The sequence below is a fragment of the Fundulus heteroclitus genome, chromosome 3 (genome assembly GCF_011125445.2).
Source record: "Fundulus heteroclitus isolate FHET01 chromosome 3, MU-UCD_Fhet_4.1, whole genome shotgun sequence".
Classification (NCBI taxonomy): Eukaryota; Metazoa; Chordata; class Actinopteri; order Cyprinodontiformes; family Fundulidae; genus Fundulus; species Fundulus heteroclitus.
The window spans coordinates 19609468-19616066 of NC_046363.1; positions in this window are offsets into that span (position 1 = coordinate 19609468).

The following is a 6599-nucleotide window of genomic DNA, read 5'->3' on the forward strand; positions in this document are numbered from 1 at the left end:
CTATAGGCTAGAGTTATTTTTCCACTATCAAATAGCTTTGTTTTTTTATTTATTTACTGTTATATTCTACTCTTGGTGTTTTCTTTAGAGCTAACTTTAGATTAGACAGTTTACTTTTCTTTCCATGTACTCTTTTTCTTATTTCTCATCACTAATAAATGTGTGTGTTTGCTGCTGCCACACCTGAATTTCTCCATTGAGGAACATTAAAGGAATTCTTACTTTTTCTTAAATCACCAGCTTTTTCACAATTAAATATTTTTGGATGATAATACATTTGCTCATAAAGTCTGTCACAATATGATTTCCAATTCAATTCACAAGACTGGGGCCCATGGCCGGATCCACGGCGGCGTAGCTGGCTGTCAGCGGAGTCCACTGGCTCGTCCCCGCGAATCCCAGGGGCTTCCGCATTGTCGCTGTTGGGGGGTTTCCTCGGGGCCGTCTCTCCTCTTCCCTTGGGTGGGGAAGGCCGATTTTCTGTGTTGGTTCATGCCTGGTGAATTTTAAAATAAAGGTGTGTCTTAAAGATGACGATGTGGATCTATGTAACATCAATGTAATGGGATCATTAATCATTTAAATGCTGTATCAATGTGGATAGATGTTTCGTTACACCACTACTATATAGTCCCTCTAGTGAGTTCTGCGTCTTCACCAGGGTCTCCTCCCAGTGGAACATGCCTGTAAGACCCCTATTGGGAGGTGCCTCAAGAAATCATGTGCCATCATATCCAAAGCTTGAGCAAAACTCAAGGCCAAGAATATCAACTTAGAGGGATGAAGCAGCCAGAGCAACATCAAGCTTATAGTCGTCCCAGAGTCCATAAGGGGACCTTGTCCCTCGACCTGAAGGAGATATTTGAGGACCAGTTGCACCATCTATGCTGGATCATGCTCACCACACTCTTGTTGCCAAATCATGAAAGGGGGAAAAGCCCAGGCCCCTGGTCATATGTTTTCACTGACATCAAACTAAAGAAGTGATCATTCGGGAGACCTGGGACCAGATGAATAAACTGAAATATCACCACATGCCAATTACGCATCTATGAGAATTGCTGCCCACACAATATGGATCAATGCACTACCTACTGTAATGTCATGGCTAAGCTGTGCAACATCAACTTTATTCCTCTGAAGTTGCCACTGCCCTGCACAACTCCTTTCTTTTTGAAAATTGGTACCACTACACTTCTTCTTCCATTCCCCGGGCATCTTGCTCTCTAAGATCTAATTGAATAGCTTAGTCAAAAGCTCTACTAGACACTTCCATACCTCCATCAGGACCAAATGCATTTCTACTCCTCATCCTTTTCAATGTCTTCCTTACTTCATCCTTCTTAATTTGTGCTACTTCCTCATCTACAAATGTAATTTCTTCTGCTTTGTTATTTAATTTTCCTCATTCATCAACTCTTCAAAGTACTCCTTCCATCTTCCTATGACACTTGTTGCAGCTGTCAGTACATTTCCATCTCAATTCATAATCACCCTAACCTGCTGAACAGCTTTCCTATCTCTGCCTCATCAACCTGTATCCTTCTCTTCCTCATCACACTCCATCCTATCACACAAGTCATCATATGCCCTTTGTTTGGCCTTAGCTAACTCTACCTTTACTTTACATGGCATCTCTCTATACTCCTGGTGAATCTCTTCAGTCCTCACAGTGTCCCACTTAGGTGATCTCTTTCGCTGAACACACTCCTCTCCTTGTCAACTATTCTTCCAGGGGAAATACTAAGTACTCTCCTATCTGTCTCCCTAATAGCTTTTGTCCAGTCATCTGTAAGCCTCCCGTGAGCCTGTCTAAATTCCTCCATGAAAGCCACACAACTTTCTCCCTTTTTCAGCTTCCACCCTTTTGTCCTCTGCACTACCCTTATTCTCTCAGTGTTCCTCACCATCAGAGTCATTCTACACACCACCATCCTGTGCACCATCTCAGCCAACCTGTCTTGTTGTTGGTGCTCACTTCTCACTACCTAGAGTTCGCAACCAAAGCCTTCCCAGCCAGTCAGACGTACATCCACATTCACAACTCTCTTTCCCCGGTCTTTAATAAACCATTTAGACTGTTTTTGTAATGAACCAGAAAGCTGGAGATCCAAGTGAGGTTTAATGAGCACTGAACAAAAGCCACTAACCTTCTCAATAACCAGGAGGTTGCATTGGTCCTGACAAGTAGATCCGTGGGCTCCACAGAGATGATCTGAATGAGAGACTGACTGATCCACTTCAGGCAGACTGACTGGGGAACAATGGCAGTCAAGGAATCAGATGTATGGGCTTGGATCATACATGGGTGATCAGGGGAACTGGCTGAGGTCTCCAGAGGGGCACAAGCAACATGCAAATTCACACAAGAGAATTGGTCACCGGTGGCACACTCTGGGCAGAGTTTTCCAGATAGGAGCAGAGGCAGAAGACTTGAGTCAGTAACGAGAGGCAGCAGGATCAAACTGGGGCAGGGTTCGGTATCCGGAACAGAAGCAACCCGGAGAGTCCGACAAGGACAAGGCAGATATCTACAGGATGATAACTGGTCACAACAGGTAGGCAAACAAGGAATGTTGGATGGTCTACTCACGTGAAGGCTTTCAAAGATCTTGCAGCTACACACTCAGAGGCAGGTATATATTGTGATCTCCCGAGGTGCAGCAACTCTGCTTAATTTGAGTTGCTGCTCCAATTAGTGTAGCTGCTCAGACCTGATGGTCAGAGCAGGCGGAGATGATGTCACCGTCACTACAGAGAGGAGCATTACAGTCTCACTGTCTCCATGTTTGTTTCTTCCGGGGCCTTCATAGTAAACATGAACGTAACAACCGCACTTTACGTTTTAAAGATGCAGTCTTTTACTCAGCCAGCAAGATTAAGGCGCTCACACACGTCCACTCATTGCAACCTGTAGAGAGCTGAGGGCAAAGAGAATTGCTGTTGTGCACCGGTTTTGTAATTCTTTCACATCACTGGGATTCTAGCTTTGAAACTTTTATTCTTGGGAGCTGTCATGTTAATGGGTTGTTGCAGTGTCTTGTTCTCCATGTATAGTTCATTCCTTGTTCCCTCTCATGGCTGGGCCAAACAACTCTAAACAGTATTTTCTTCAGACCAGGTAAGATGTACTATACAGCATGTTCCTAGACTTTTCAAAAGAAAAATCTTTGTGACACTGATAACATGAAGTAAAATCTTTCATGCTCCGATTAGAGGTGAAAGAATTAGATTAGTACACTGAGTTCTGGGCAGTCTGAACTAACCTATTGAGCATGTCAGAGATGTTCTTCCTGTCAGCCAAAAGGAGTTTTTCTATAGTGGTACTGTGAGGAAGCATTCATGTCTACAAAAGAAAGCATGCATTATCCCGTACCTGAGCCTCAGTTTCAGATAAGATTAAATGGTTTTGCGTACACTGAACCAACCCCTTTACATTGAGAATGCAACAAATGTAGCCGTATTGGTTAAATTATAGACACTTGCTTGGGATGAATCTAGGGTTGCACGATATTAAGAAAATGTGATATACAATATGGTTGGTGAATTCTGTAATGCCGATATTAGCTGTCAAAATACCATTCAGCTTTCAAATGATGCTGTTTTTAAACCATTTTGAGCTTTGTGTGTTTGTAAATGTAACATTTTAAAACATTTTAACTGAGCATATTTTTAACTTTGGAGCTGCAGACTGATGGCAGGAGGCTGGCTGCAAAAATAAAGGATCCAAATTTTAAATCAGCAGCATTTCTGTGGGTATATCTAGGCGGTCTCCAAGAGTTATCCAAATGCATCCAAACTGTGCCAAAATGGAAATGCCAACTTCAACGGGCTTCTACTTTTTCAATGAGAGCTTCAATTAAAGATATTTTCCAGAGGAATTCTGTTCTATGCACAGATTCACTGTCAATGTGACTGAAGTACAGTAGGGAAAAAATAAACATCCAACACAGAAAAACGTTTTATTATGCAGAACAAGGACCGATGCTGGTCACAGTGAACTGATTTGCCTTACACATGCCGTTGCTGTGGGGATTTTAATTTCCATCCCCAGAACTCATTCATCCAAATGACCGTAATTTTATTGGCTACAAGCTACATGTATCAGAAACAGGAGGATGTTGAAGAAATTAGTTATGGTGAATAACATTAGCTTTAGAGAAACCGCAGATCAACTCAGTTGGTCAAAAGAGGTGTCAATCAAAGGCGAATAGCCTAGACAACCATTTAGAAACCAGAGTCTTTAAAACAGAAACCTTGAGTACAAACTACGATCCCTAGAGGTCAGAATTATGTCCCATGGGGACACTGGTGTATCCGTGACAAATAAGAATAAACAAACTCTATCTAACATTCTTGCCACTCTTAAGGTGCATTACAGGAGTGAAGTGTTGCAAAGAAATGCTAAGCAAGGCCACAGAGGCAATTCTAGCTACGCAAAATGTGCAATTTTGGCAATTAAAGCAAAGCAGGAGTGACACAAAACCTACGATGGATGCGAAGCAGCAAAATCTGAACTTTTGTGTCCTGTCACGGAGCAACAACCAATCAGGAACTGGATGTGGCTGTAATGTGGGGTTTAAATGACTGCCGCGTAGACAAAGCTGTGTTCAACCAACATGGAAGAAAAGCTGATAGTGGCGGTCGGCCTGAGTTGTAAAAGTTGCAAAAGTGGCGACATTGTGGCACCATTCGCGTTCAATGTGAACGTACCTTTACAGCTGTGTACCTCCAGGAGACAAACACACTCACAAACACCAACTCAACACAACGCACTTATTTCTACACAAATGCTCACCCGCCCACTCCCATGCACTGACACAAGTAATCCAAATGGTTGAAGGTCCTACAAACACATGTTACTGTCAAGTCTGGATTTAATAAAGTATAATAAAGTTAATCACACTATTAGGATTCTGTCTTGAGATATCTTTTGTAGAGCAAAATTGCCCTGGCATAAATAGACCACCATGGTATGCCTGAACTGCCATGACAAGACACATGAAAAATATAAATAAATAAATAATTAATGTCTTTCTTCTTTGGTTCCTTTGCAAATATGTACAACATGTAGATTCTAAATGACTTACCTGTCACAATCCTGGTGTGTTTGTGTGTGTGACGGCCCTGCTGCGCGGTCCGGTGTGCTATGACTGTCAATTAACACTATCAATTAGGGTCCTCTAAGTGGGAGGCGCTTCCATTATGCGGCCACCTGGATGATACTTAAGGAGCGCCGTTCCATTCAGGAGTGGCGAGTGCCCTGGTCGAAGCAAGCAAGCGCGCCGCAGACAGCCATCAAGACCAGACCTGGTTGGGGTCCGGACTTCCTGGTGTGGAGGGACCAGGCGTGATCGCCCCATCCGAGCTGTCGTCTGATTCCAACGCCTAGACCAGTTTTGATTCTTTTAAATAAATGCCTTTTATAGGCCTAAAGCACTGCCTGTTTCCGTGTCCCCCAGTTTTTGTTGCGACCACCCGAGCCATGTCGTAACAGTGTGTGAGTGAGAGCTCTTTCCCTTTGAGAATATCTGCTGGTGGGCAGATCTGCAGTTAGCAGGTTGGCAATTTTTTGGCAATCTTCTTATCTAGCTGCTGCAGATTTAAGGAGCTGCAGGATACCATTCTTTGCCTGAACCTTAGGCTGCATCCAAAAGGGTCTATTTCATCCCTACTGACAGCCAGAGACTTAAAATGCTTAAAGCACTGGATGATCATCATTGAGCATGCGCAGGTCAAGAACCAATGTCAATAAATTCACGTGTGACCCCTGTGAAATACCGGTATGGCTATATAATCACATGATACCAGTAGCTATGTCCCCTTTCATCCTCTCAACCGCAGGTTTGCTATGTTTGCAGTGGTGAGAATATCTCGTGCTGTTTCGTTTGACGCCTGTAGCCACGTGACTTCGGTCAAAGATGTGAGTCGTCTCGCCCTGCAAAGACAGCGTAAGCTGATGGAACTGACCTGTTGCTGTTCGCCAAATGGTAAGTCGTTTTTCTTTGTGTCTTCCGCCTTGGTGCTGGCGTGTTCGCTGACCTCCATGGTTGTTTTGTTGTTGTAAACATTAGTAGGGAAAGTACAATTGGGTCTCGCATTATCCCAAATGTTTAGAAGGTGTTTATTCCTCTCCGGAAACCTAAAAGGAGTCTAGTAAAAAATAAAAGATGGATATGGGGCCGACCAACATTATGAACAGCTGAAAACGATGATCTACAGGGAACTACCGTTACCTGACGGTAAGTTTATGTTCATAAACATTGTATGTTTAATGATTAAATTAAAGGGGAATCCTTGACGCTAGTTCGGCGGTGCTTTATGTGTTTTGGATATTGTACGTTGCAACTTCTGGTTGCCTGAGTTTTTGGTTTCCAGCTATGATCAGTTAACAGGACTCTTATATTGCACAAAGTGTTTAATATGTTAAGGAAAATTTGCACTCCTAATACATAGCTCGATAGCAGCATGGCAACATTTACTGCAGTGTGCAGTAAGTATTTTTTAAGTCACTATGATATATATTTTAAGTTGGGTATAAGTTTGCTATTATAACTTGAGCTATAACATAGATTTGTCCGTGGTTACCTTGAAATAAA